This window comes from Cnephaeus nilssonii, assembly GCF_951640355.1.
Source record: "Cnephaeus nilssonii genome assembly, chromosome: 1".
Lineage (NCBI taxonomy): Eukaryota > Metazoa > Chordata > Mammalia > Chiroptera > Vespertilionidae > Cnephaeus > Cnephaeus nilssonii.
Window position 1 is genome coordinate 29,519,446 of NC_137072.1, and position 12,192 is coordinate 29,531,637.

The following is a 12,192-nucleotide window of genomic DNA, read 5'->3' on the forward strand; positions in this document are numbered from 1 at the left end:
AGTAGGGGGGCAGGAGTGGCCAGGGAGGGGTTAATATGGGAGAAAGGAGACATGTAATACTTTCAACAATAAAGAATTTAAATTTTTTAAAAAGGCAGGAGAAAGGAGTAAAAGGGGTATTTCTACGGGCAACTACAGAATGGAATCCTCCTAAAACAATGAAACATTCCTATGGAATTATCCTGGATCAATGCTCCTTTCTCCTTACTAGAATGGAAGCTTTTCCCACTTTATCTATTTTCTTTAAACAGAACTTTCAGAAAAATAAATGTTTGGTAATAGACAACACAAAATACTGGAGGACACAAAACCATGGGTTCAACTGGCTGGAGAAATGCTTCATCTTCTCCTGGTATTTTTTCCAAAAGGATCTTGCTCTTACACACCAACTCATATTTCACACTGAAAGTAGTGCACTTTGGTTCAGGATAATGTACTTAAAAGAATAGCTATACCACATTCATGGCTAATAGATTTGTTTTTGTTGTGTGTGTTTTTTTTTTCAATATGAAAGTACTTTAAAATTAAGTGCACGGGCTTTCTGGTTATACCAAGTACATGGGCCTGCAAAGACATTATGTCAACACCCAGCTGGCAAGGTCATCCCCTCAAGCCTGTGACAAAGGCGACGTTTGCTCTCACAGCTGGACCCCCTGTATGAAGACATTTAGGAAAATGCTGCTGGAGAGTCACTTGCCAGACTGTTGCTTCTGCCGCCCTCCCTGTGATGAGGCCCACTTCCCCTTAAGTAGAGTTCAGCTGGATCACACCCACAGGCTCCAGGCTCTGCAAGCTGCCTGTGCGGGTGGGCACTGGAGGCTCAGCTGGCCAGTGGCCATACAGGGCTGTGCCCGCCGCTCCCTGGGCTCTCTGCTTGGCACTGCAAACCCCAGGACGCAGGTGCAGTCCCTCAGCAGCTGCAGTCCCTCCACCTTCCTGTTGGTAGGCCCTTCCTTTACCGCCGCCCCACCCCCTGCCCAGGGCCCCAAGGAGGACTCTGGAGTCTGTGTTCCTGTGCCTGGTGCCCACAGGACCCAGACACCGGAAATAAAACCCCCAGGACTCTATACTGACCCCTGTCCTCATGGGCCCACCACCCTCCTCGTCCAGGTCACGCAGGGACTTCCAGGGCCCTGGCGGCCTTGATGCCTGAGAGGAGAAAGGCACTGACCTCAGCACCTTCCCCCCAGGAGGCCACAGAACCCGCCCCCCGCCCCTAAGAGCCCGGGGATCCTCCTCCCCCTCTCCCATGTTAATTAAAGTCCTGGGAGGGCTGCTCCCTGGACCTACCAGTTCAGTCTCCACAAACAAGAAAGGGTGTGATGGAGGAAAACGGCTGCCTCTCCTTCCTTCTCCTCCCAGAATGCTGGCAGCAGGGCGCATGCGCAGCAACTGACCAGGACAAGACTGAAGTGCGCATGCCCGGCAATGGGCTTGGTCCCCACTGGGCTTGCACAGCCACTTGGGCCATGCAGTGAGACTTGTCATGTTCTTTTCTTTTCTTTATTTCTTAACTTTTTATAGAATTGGGCAAATTAAAATAGAATAAGTTAACAAGTATTTTTTCAACAAAAATATGTTTTGTACAAAAATACTGTCAAAATTTCCTAAAAAGCTTTCAATACTGAATATAACTATTAGCACAGGGGAAACAAATAAAAATCTGTGGTCCTGCAGCCTGGAATGCATGGGCCATCGCCAGGGAGGCCTGGGAGACCATGGAGGAGGAGGAGGCAAGGCTCCAGGAAGGCCAGGGCCCCAGCCCTGCCATTCACAGGAAAGGTTGGCAGAAGCCCGAAGTCCTTGCTCCTGGGTAGGCAGTGAGTGTCCAGGGAGGGGACCGCTCCTGAGGGCAGGAAGCTGTGGCTTAACAGGGCAGCCCTTGCAAGGCTACCCCTTCCTCCCATGGTCCCCAGCCTCCCAGAGAACTTCTATTCCGCCCCCGCCCTGTCCCACTGCCTGGGCGAGGCATCAGGCCGCAGCCCTGGGCTCTGCTGCAGCTGACTCAGCTGTGCTGCGGGGCTGGCCTGGCCTGCAGCCTGGGCTCGCGGCACCATCCCGGTGACACCACAGCCAGGCAGCAGCTTACCACTAGGACAACCCAACTTCTCAGGATGGTGGAGAGCTGTTCCACCGCGCGCCAGCATCATGGAGGACAAGCTGGTGCAGGACCTTAAGAACCAGGAGAGCAAGGAGCAGAAGCAGAAGTGGGTGCACGGAATCCTGTGGATCATCAAGTCCTGCAACCATGTGCTGCGCCTGTTCTTCCCCATCTGGTGCCTCGAAGGCTCCTGGGAGGTCATCCAGGGCTACCAGGTCCAGCACCGCCTGCCCCGCACGCCCTGCCTGGGAGGGAGGTATTCGTTCCAGCACTGATGTGAGTGAAGATGAAGTGAAAGCTTTGGCTTCTCTGGTGACATATCAGTGTGCAGTGGCTCATGTGCCATTTTGTGGTGCCAAAGCTGGTGTTATGATCAACCCCAAGAAATATACTGATAACGAGTTGGGAAAGATCATAAGGAGGTTTACCCTGGAACTGCCAAGAAGGGCTTTATTGGTCCAGACATTGGTGTGCCTGCCCCAGACATGAGCAGGGGGAGCGAGAGATGTCCTGGATTGCAGACACCTGTGCTAGCACCATCGGGCACTAGGATATTAATGCCCATGACTGTGTGACTGGCAAGCCCTTCAGTCCAGGGATGGATCTCTGCTACTGGCCAGGGAGTTTTCCATGGAATCAAATACGTCATCAATGAAGCTTCTTACATGAGCATTTTAGGAATGACACCAGGGTTTGGAGAGAAAACATTTGTTGTTCAGGGATTTGGTAATGTGGGCCTTCACTCTGTGAGGTATTTGCATGGCTTTGGTGCAAAATGTGTTGGTGATGGTGAATCTGATGGGAGTCTATGGAATCCACATGGTATTGACCCAAAGGAACTGGAAGACTTCAAATTGCAGCATGGATCAATCGTGGATTTCCCCAAGGCAGAGCTTTATGAAGGGAGCATCTTAGAGGCCAACTGTGACATACTGATCCCTGCAGCCAGTGAGAAGCAGCTGACCAAGTCCAGGTACCCAGAATCTAAGCCAATATCATCGCTGAAGGTGCCAATGGGCCAACAACGCTAGAAGCGAATAAGACTTCCCTGGATAAGAACATCATGGTTATTCCAGATCTCTACCTGAATGCTGGGGTAGGCGGGAGTGGGGTGGGCAGGGCTTACTGTATCTTACTTTGAATGGCTAAAGAAATGAAATCATGTCAGTTATGGCCATTTGACCTTCATATATGAAAGGGTTTCTAACTACCACTTGCTCATGTTGGTTCAGGAGACTTTGGAAAGGAACTTCAGAAGGCATGGTGAAACTATTCCTGTTGTGCCCACATCTGAGTTCCAAGACAGGATATCAGGGGCATCTGAGAAAGACATTGTACACTTTGGCTCAGTCTACACCATGGAACTCTAGAGCCAGGGAACTCATGGGCAAAGCCATGAAATATAACGTGGGATTGGACCTGAGAACAGCTGCCTATGTCAATGCCATTGAGAAAGTCTTCAAGGTGTACAATGAAGCCTGTATGAACACATTTAGGAAAATGCTGCTGGAGAGACACGTGCCTGACTGTTGCTTCTGACGCAGAAGGGCAGCAGATAGGGTCGTCAACTTAGACCAGCACAAGTTTAAATGTAACCACAGATCTTTCTCTCATTGCTTATTAGACAATGGGCAACATTCCATAGCTCGATCCAAATGAGCCCCTTAAGAGAAAATAAATTAAAGTGAGGGGATCATGTGTAAAACAAATGTAGATGCCAGAGAGCCATTTGGGTCTATCAGCAAAACAACACAATTCCATAGATTTACAAACAAAAATAAATGCTGTTTCTCTTTATGCATTTTATTCTTTTAGAATAAAAGAAGTGCATGCTGCTGTAATAAAATTGCCTTTAATCACTTACTAAGCCTAACTTTGACTAAGCAGAGAAAGCCTATAAATATAATGACTGAAAAAGCTTATATTTTTATAACATAAAGCAGTATCATTTATAGTTCATCAGTACTATGTTGTCCAACAAAACAAAAAGCCCAATGGAGAGTTATCTTCTTTCCTATCATTGCATAGCAAATGATGGAGCCTATTTCTGTTGTGTGAGACTGTCAGAATTTAGTAACCACACTGATGACATATATTCCAAATAATACAGTAAACTTCTTATGTTAATTAATTGCTCTTCTTTTTTTCAAAGTCTATTGTGTTGACTGCTTGAACAAAAACTCAAGTAGAGTATCCCAGGGAAAGAAAAACAAACGTACAAAAAAGTTGGGCTCCCTCTTTGGAGTCTGGCTGGCAGCTATGAGCATTTCCACTAATGGCCAAACTCACACTGACTTTGTGTCCCCTTCCAGAGGCCTCCGGGCTCAAAAGATTTAATTGTGAGCATCTTTTCCCCATATTGGTAGCTTGAAATTAGCCATGGCGTGGGGGGGGGGGGGGGGAGTATTTCCATCATAGAAATTGGCAAATACTACAAATCAAGACTCTTCTTTAATCAGTTGTTAAACATTTATCACATGTTATAAGTCAACAGATAGCTTCCTCACCTCTAGCTCCTAGATCTCAGAAAAGGAAGAGGTTCTGTGGACTAACTCTGCTTATGGGATTGGTCATTTGCTCCTGAATATGTGGACCTTTATTTTTAATGCTCTTCTAGGTTGCCAAGAGTAAGGTGGAAGATGACATCGACAGAGCAGTTGATGTAGGCTATCAACTTATTGATCTGGCTTATATGTACCTAAATGAAGAAGAGATTGGGAAAGCCATTGGGACGAAAATTGTCAATGGCACTGTGAAGAGAGATGACATATTCTGCACTTTGAAGGTGCTCTGTAGATTTTCAGATGTACTTGAGGGAAGCTCATTCTTAGCTGAATAGTTTCTTGGCAAATATCTCCTCTCATTGTTTAAATGTTGATTCACTCTCAGACCTTGTTAGACTTATTAGGAACTAGTGGCCCAGTGCATGAAATTCGTGCATGGGGGGAGGCGAAGTTCCTCAACCTGGCCTGAACCCTCTCCAATCTTGGACCCCTCAAAGAATGTCCTACTGCTGGTTTACAGAGATTGGGCCGAAACCACCAGTTGGACATCCCTCTCGCAATGCGGTAGTGCTGACTCCTAACTGCTCACTTGCCTGCCTGCCTGATTGCCCCTAACTACTCTGCCTGCTGGCCTGCTTGCCCCCAACTGCCCCGCTGCCAGCCTGGTCACCCACAACTGTCCTCCATGCCAGTGTGCTTGCCCCCAACTGCCTCCTCTGCCAAACTGCTCACCCCCGATGCCCCCCCACCCTCTGCTGGCCTGCTCACCCCCACCTTCCCTGCCCCCTGCTGGCCTGCTCACTCCAAAGGGCTCCCCCACTGTCCTGATTATCTCCAACTGACCCCGACTGATGGCCTGCTTGCCCACAACCTGCCCCCGTGCTGGTCTTCTCACCCTCAAAGGCCCCGCCCCCCACCAGCCTCATCACCCACAACTTCCTTCTCCTCTTGGCTTCTAACCATCTCTACCTTGGCCCTGACACCATAGCTTTGTCTGGAAGGTCTCCTAGAGGGTCTCCCAGGCTAATTAGCATATTAATTTTTAATTAGTATAGAAAGAGGCCTGGTGCATGGGTGGGGGCCGGGTGGTTTGCCCTGATGTGTGTCCAGGATCAGGGTGGGGGTTCCCTTGGGGTGTGGGGCAGCCTGGGCAAGGGGTCTGTGGTGGTTTGCAGGCCGGCCATGCCCCCATGGGGTGAGGGTCCACGCTGGGGGTGTGTGCCTAGACTGGATGAGGGAATGAGTGCTATTTTCAGGCTGGGCACACCCACTTAAGAGTGGGGGGTCCCGCTGGGGTGCCTGGCCAGCCTGGGTTAGGGGCTGATGGCTGTTTGCAGGATGTACATGGCCCCTAGCAACCCAAGCTCCTAGCCACTCGTTTTTTTCATTTTTTTTTTTCAGTTCCTTTTGAGCAGAGGCCAGGACAGGCTGGAAGCAAGTATGTGGAATTTATTTATCTTCTATAATTGAAACTTTACAGCCTTGAGTAGAGGCCAGGGCTAGCCAGGGCAGGCGGGAAGCTTGGCTTCCTACATCGCCACGGTCAACCCAAGCCTCCTGCTTGATCCAGCTCCATGGCTGTCACCATCTTTGTTGTGTTAATTTGCATACTTGCTCTGATTGGCTGCTGGGTGTAGCAAAGGCACAGTCAATTTGCATGTTTCTCATTTATTAGTGTAGATTGGCAAACACCAATGACAAAGTAAGAATCTTAAAAGCAGCCAGAAAGAGATAGAAAGTTACATACAAAGTAACCCCCATCAGAATAGCAACTGCTTTCTCAACAGAAACACATCAGGCCAGAAGGGAATGGAATGAAATCTAGAAAGTTATGCAAAGGAAGGATCTGAATCCAAGAATACTGTACCCAGCAAGGCTACCAATCTAATTTGAGGGTGAAATCAGGATCTTCACAGACAAAAAAGGACTATGGGAGTTTATCACCACCAAACCAGCACTGTAAGAAATGCTAAAGGGTCTGCTGTAAAAAGAAGAAATAAGAAGCAATGAAGGAACACAGAGATAAAGAATAAAAATGGTGACAAACAAGTACCTATCAATAATAACTTTAAATTCAAATGGATTAAAGGCCCCATCAAAAGACATAGGGCAATTGAGTGGATAAGAAAACATGACCCATATATCTGCTATCTACAAGAAACCCACCTCAGAAAAAAAGACTCACCCAGACTGATGGTGAAGGAATGGAAAAGTGTTTTTCAGGCGAATGGAATTGAAAAACAAAGCTGGGGTAGCAATACTTATATCTGACAAATTAGATCTCAAAGTGAAGGACATAAAAGGAGATAAGGAAGGCCACTTCATCATACTAAAGGGAGCATTCCAACAAGAAGAAATAACTCTGGTAAACATATACGCACCCAATATAAGAGCACCCAAATACATTAAAAAAAACTTCTGGAGGATATCAAGGGAGAGATTGAGAGTAATAAAATCATAGTAGGGGACTTTTATACCCCACTAACAACACTGGACAAATTCTCAAAACAAAAAATCAGCAAAGAAACATCAATCCTAAATCACTCACTAGATCAGATAGAATTAATTGACATCTTCAGAGCATTTCACCCCAAAGCCACAGAATATGCATTCTTCTCAACTGCACAAGGGTCATTTTCAAAGATAGACCATATACTGGGTCACAGGCAAAGTCTCTTCAAATTCAAGAAGATAAAAATCATATCAAGCATCTTCTCAGATCACACTGGCATTAAACTGGAAATCAACTACAATAAAAACAATCCAAAAAACCAAACACGTGGAGACTAAATAGCATGCTATTAAACAATGACTGGGTTACCAGAGAGATCAAAGAAGAAATTAAAAACATCATGGCAACAAACGACAATGAAAACACAACAAGCCAAAATGCATGGGATCCAGCACTGAAGCAGTGTGTTTATTTTTATATCCCAAATACCAGGAAGTTTCACCAAAACTCAAAATAAAGGAGCTTGGGTGGGCCAGAGTGGTATTCATTCCTGGTGCTAGATTGGATTTACATATCAAAACCCACTCCCTGACACCTGGGCAAAGATAAGAGTCAATGCTGAGAACATATTTCCCTTTTTGGTAAGATGTGTATCCAAGATGCAGCTCTGTCTCATTGGGTTCAGATGAAAATTATTAAGTAAGAATGCCCGTGTGCCTTCCCAGGGGGCCCTCTACATTAAAGAGATGGAAGAACATACCATGTTCATGGATTGATAAAATCAACATCATTAAAATGTCCATACTACCCAAAGCAATCTATAGATTCAATGCACTCCCCATTAAAATACCAACTGCATATTTCACAGACCTAAAAAGAACGCTCCAAAAATTCATCTGGAATAAAAAAAGACCCTGAATAGCCACAGCAATCCTGAGATAAAAAGAACAAAGTAGATGGGATCTCAATACCAGATTTCATGCTATATTTCAAAACCACTGTTCTGGTACTGGCACAAAAACAGACATACAGACCAATGGAATAGAATAGAGAACCCAGATATCAACTCAAACCACTATCCTCAATTAATATTTCACAAGGGAGGCATGAAAACACAATGGAGTCAAGACAGTCTCTTCAGTAAATGCTGTTGGGAAAATTGGACAGAGACAGGCAAAAAAATGAAACTAGACCACCAACTTACACCATACACAAAAATAAACTCAAAATGGATAATGGACTTAAACATAAGATAGGAAACCATAAAAATACTAGAAGAATCCACAGGCAGAGAAACTCACACATATGCCGAAGCAATTTCTTCAACGAAACCGTTCCTAGGCCAATGGAAACTAAAGAGAAAATAAGCAAATGGGACTACATCCAAATAAAAAGCTTCTTCACAGCAAAAGAAACCATCAACAAAACAACAAGAAAGCCCTCTGTATGGGAGAACATATTTGCCAATGTTATCACTGATAAAGGTTTAATCTCCAACATTTATGGGGAACTCATACAACATAACAAAAGGAAGATAAATGATCCAACAAAAAAATGGGCAATGGACCTAAATAGATACTTTTTGAAAGAAGACAGAAGGAAGGCCAATAGACATATGAAAACATGCTCAAAGTCACTAATTATCCAACAGATGCAAATCAAAACGACAATGCAGTACCATCTCACACCTGTCAGAATGGCTATCATCAACAAATCAACAAACAACAAGTGTTGGCTAGGATGCGCAGAAAAAGAACCCTGGTGCACTGCTGGTGGGAATGCAGACTGGTGCAGCCACTGTGTAGAACATTATGGAGTTTCCTCAAAAACCTAAAAATGGAGCTCGCATTTGACCAAGTAATCCTACTTCTAGGAATATATCCCAAGAAACTAGAAACACCCATCAGAAAGGATAAATGCACCCCTATGTTCATAGCAGCACAATTCACCATAGCTAAGATTTTGAAACAGCCTAAATGCCCATCAGCAGATGAGAGGATTAGAACACTATGGTACCTCTACACAATGTAATATTACGCTGCTATAAAAAAGAAGGAATTCTTACCATTTGCAGCAGCATGGATGGAACTGGAAAGCATTTTGCTAAGTGAAATAAGCGAGGCAATGTAGGAAAAATACCACATGATCTCACTCATTTATGGAAAATAAAGAACATTATAACATAATGAACAAAAACATACAGAGGCAGTCAACCATCGAACAGACTGTCAAATTACAGTGGGAAGGCTGGGGAGTATTTGAGAGGGTGGGAAAGAGATCAACCAAAGGACTTGTATGCATGCATATAAGCACAACCAATGGACACAGGATGCTGGGGTGGGGGTGGGGGGTTGAAGGCATGCGACAGGGGTTAGGGGAGGTCAATGGGGGGGGGGAAAGTAGATATATGTAGTACTATGGGTAATACTTTAAACAATAAAATAAATTTAAAAAAAAAGAAACTTAGGTACTCAAAGACAATGCAACATCACTTTAAATTGAAAGGATTTATAATTAGAAGGATTTTTATCATAACTGGCCATTCTCAAACTGTGTCCCATAGGAATCAAAGTTTCCCCTGAAGACACCTGTAGGATTGCATAGCTTCAGAGTCTCCATCCCATTTTAGTTAGCCTGCTCTATTTGTCTCTGCTTTATATAATATAGATTCATGAAAAAAAAAATTTCACATTTCAGTTCTAGTTAAAAAAAAACTTTTAAAGTATGAAAATCACTGATTTAATCCAAATCCCTGTTTTACTTAAAAGGCAATGAAAACTCAGAGACATTGTAGATTGCCTGAGTTCACAAAAAAATTAGCTACAGGCCAAAAGTGGGCTCTAAGTCTCCTGACTGAACCTAAGGTTCTATGGCAGCCACTACTTCTTCATATTCAGGAAAAATACATAGATTTTAAACTATAACTCAGAGAAAATGAATATTTAAAACTCTTGTCATGTAGCTCCATAATGTTCAGGCATGAGATCCCAAATGGTAACTTTCTAACTAAATGATAAGTTTTAAAGTAATGAATAAATATCAAGGGGCAGAAATTACTAACACAAGACCCATTATTAGTGGAAGTGAAATACTCAAATAATAAAGCACATTTCTTTTAAGCACAGGACAAGAAACTTGGAGAAAATCTTTATTTAAACCAAGCAAGCTGAAATTGAGGGAAGTCTTCCTTAAAGGAACATTCATTTCCCCCAAATCAATCAAGAAGTTAATTATCCATGTTGTGAATTATCTGTAGCAAAATTTAAAACACAAAACTGATTTTCTTTACCGACCAGCCTACTTCTGTCCAACCTCCTTTGACCTTAGTTGGTATGTACAAAGGACATAAACTTAATTTCATTTATGATTTCATGCCATCAGAAATTATAGGAGTACCTTCAGTTCTTTGTCCTCCAGTCTCCACATGAGGACTTAGACTCTCTCTGCCTTTCTCCTGTGAGAAGAGATGTACCTGATGGGTGAATTTGAGAGAAGGAAGTATAGTTGTCGGCATTAAACCTCTTCTTGGAAAAGATGTGTCTGCCCACAGGTACATGAATTACTGTCCGTGAGCACATCAGCAGGGACCGGTGTAAACCATTTGTTTTCTCTGATTACAACTGTGAGCAGAAGTGATAAGTGTTCGAAGGAACAATGTGGCCATATATCTCAACCTTGTCCTCCAGTTTGTTATGATGTGTTAGTAACCAAGTTTGTAAGTTCATCTCCATCTGCCTGACTCCTATGTTCTAATATAAGAATGGAAAGAGGGTTGTCATTTGCCACCTACCCCACCACAGCTCCAAGAAGAAAGATGACTATGACAACACTTACAGGCATGTTTTCTTCTTCCTTGAATTTATACACAATGTACATTGAACAAATCAAGTTCCACTCTAATCAGCAGAAAACTTACATTTTATTTACTTATTTTAATTTATTTATTTTAATTAATTTTTTTTCATGACCAACGTCAGTTATTTATTTAAGCTATCTCCTGCCATAAGCCAAGAGATAGAAGATCAGTATACTCTGTAGTCATTTTACACTAGGAGAGACGTCAGCTTAAGGTCCCATACACTGTTCTGTGTGCAGAGTGTGGTCCAAACCAGTGCTGTGGTCCCCACTGGGTAGTGGTCCAGGTTCTCTTTATTCATCTTCATAGCCAGTTGGCAGTGGATTCAGATGAGGATGATGGAATAGAGTATGGCTACCATCTCCCCAGGGAAAGGCTTGGTCCTGGTGTGAAGATGGGGGTAGGCGATGAAATCCAGCCTAAAGTGCTCTCCTTGATGAGACTTCAGATAGATGTGAGCAGAGACCTCCTCGCTGTGGGCGCCACTTGACATCGGTCACGCCAGCTGTGGCCTCAACAGACCCATAAGCCCAGAAACCCGGGACTCAGCTGCAGTCGTCACTTTGACCAAGAGAAAAGTTACATTTTAGAAAGAATTATGCTGAGGTCACTACCATCAAAAGGAAAACAAATACATGTAGATGTTCATTCATTCAACACTAACTTATTGAAAGGCTACCACTAAATTATATCTAAAATTACAGGTTGGAAAATAATGTTGCATTCCCTTTTTGAGACCAATTTGATAAACACACTTACAAAACACATGCACATACACATTTTCAAATTTAATATATTTTCAGAAACTGTTGATACTTTTAAGTTAAATTTTGATAGCATTATTTTAAATGTTATAGAAATAAATATAATATCAAATGAAATAAAATCAAGTACATTTGCCATTAAAAGCATTGCAATTCATTATCTAATTGTGAAGACGTTAATGTAAGAGGAAAATACACTGGACAATTTGTAAATATTAAAAACAAGTATTTTGCTGCAAAACAAATGAGGACAAATTTGTTCAACAAGGGGCTGATAAGTTGAGAAAATAAATGACAAAAATAATAGGAAGAAGTTGAGCCATTATCTGTATCCTTCAAAAGACAAAATTACTAAGGGACAATTGTCTCATTGAGCAAAGTGAAGTGCGGACATGAGCAATTAGAGCAACTTAAATAAACAGGTTTATGAACCTCATCTCTGCCTTATGAGAAACTAGCAGAGCCACTGTGATAGCTTGCACAGACGTAAAATTCACTAGAAAGGCAGTGCCTTG

General features: G+C 43.3%; 1 pseudogene across 1 annotated transcript; it reads left to right on the forward strand.

Annotated features, from left to right (window-relative positions):
- The first annotated feature begins 1,718 nt into the window (after positions 1–1,718).
- LOC307102651 (glutamate dehydrogenase 1, mitochondrial-like) lies at positions 1,719–4,940 on the forward strand (annotated as a pseudogene). Its single transcript has 3 exons — positions 1,719–1,782; positions 2,114–3,619; positions 4,719–4,940. The product of its transcript is annotated as a glutamate dehydrogenase 1, mitochondrial-like (transcript).
- Positions 4,941–12,192: the final 7,252 nt, after the last annotated feature.